A 1,807-nucleotide genomic window follows, 5' to 3' on the forward strand; every position below is an offset into this window, starting at 1 on the left:
AAAGCAGTGTGCCCTTCAGATGTTATGCGCAAAGCAGAAGCTGAGCAAGAGTCTTTTTTGTGCATGGCGCAAAAGATTGTGCAGCAGCTGACCTGGCTACATCAAGCGCAAACATGGAATCTTGCCCACCATTTCGCAAGACCACCACAATCAACAGACATGGGATGGCCTCCCGTGACGCCTGTACAGTCGTCACGCCAATATTTTTTACTAAATACTGAGGGCCTGTTGCATCACAACAAAAGCAAATTTTTTTTCCTGAGAGACCTTGCTGCATGCAATCAAGCCCTATGCATAGCACTCATGGAAACTCATCTGAGCCCAGATATAGAGGATGCAGAACTACACGTACCAAAATATACCATACTTCGTATAGACGGAAGGAAAAGGAGTAATGGTGGAGTTGCTATATACATCCGTGAAGACCTCACAGCGCAAGTCTTACTGTCAATACTCAAATTCAGTATGTGACACTCTAATTGTATACATAAGACAACACAATATGGTCATATGCAATACATATCGCCCACTGGATGCTCCAAAGCACATAGACAAGTTTTAAGTTTGCCTTACAAGAATTAAATATATATATATAAATTAAAACTTACTTGCAAATGGACGCGTAGCGTTCGGTAATATAATAATACAAATGATATATGAGCATATGCATGTATACGTACATATACGTACATACCTACATCTACATATATATATAGATGCATATCCGGGTACTGGACGTCAAGAAACGTGGACAAAAAAGGAACGGGAACATAAACAAAGCACAAAAAACGGACATTTTTTATGGATAACAGAATGAACACATAGGAAAGCAAACAAGCCACTTATGGAACTTTTCCTTCATCAGCTGCCTTTATTCTAAACTAGGCGTTTCGAAGATGAGGCAGAAGGTGCTCTTAGAATAGCTCTTCCCGCGAAGTGGATTAACCTGCTAAGTGGAGGATTCCAAAGTAGCAAAAAAAAAAAACAAGACAGGAAAAATTAAACAGTGAAAACAACGTTAAGGGCCGCTAAGCCGAATGAGATGAGATTACTGTTCCTCCCTGTCTCTCGTCACTCACCTTTGTTCAACTTCCTCCATTTTCCTCCCTCAATCACTCCTCGTTGATCACATGTGACCTTTGGTCACCTCTTCCTTTCTCCCTTCGGCCAGCATAAAAGCAACCTGAACTGCTATCTCTCTTCGCTGAAGTTCGTCATATCACAGCGTTCAGTATCTCATCTCGTTTGGCTTAGTGGCCCTTAACGTTGCTTTCACTGTTTAATTTTTCCTGTCTTGTTTTTGTTTGCTACTTTGGAATCCTCCGCATAGCACGTTAATCCACTTCACGGGAAGAGCTATTCTAAGAGCGCGTTCTGCCTCATCTTCGAAACGCCTTGTTTAGAATAGAGGCAGCTGATGAAGTAAAAGTTCCATAAGTGGCTTGTTTGTTTTCCTATGTGTTCATTCTGTTGTCTGTAAAAAAAAAGTCCGTTTTTTGTGCTTTGTTTATGATCCCGTTCCTTTTAATCAATAGTCTTAGTCAATAACATTGACGCAAGGACATATATTTTAAAAGTTTAATACTTATTCTATCGGTCTCTTTTGCCGAACCGCTAGATTATGGAGCCGTAAACGCACCAACACCGGATGTCAAGCGGTGATGTTGGTACAAACATAGGCACAAAACGAAGAGACATGCACATAAATATATATAGCTCGAGACTATAGTAGAAGTCACTTACGCAAAGTACCATGTCGTTGGGAAGCAAAATACTTACCACGCAGCCACACTTGCGCATATATATA

Source organism: Octopus bimaculoides, chromosome 5 (assembly GCF_001194135.2).
Source record: "Octopus bimaculoides isolate UCB-OBI-ISO-001 chromosome 5, ASM119413v2, whole genome shotgun sequence".
NCBI lineage: Eukaryota > Metazoa > Mollusca > Cephalopoda > Octopoda > Octopodidae > Octopus > Octopus bimaculoides.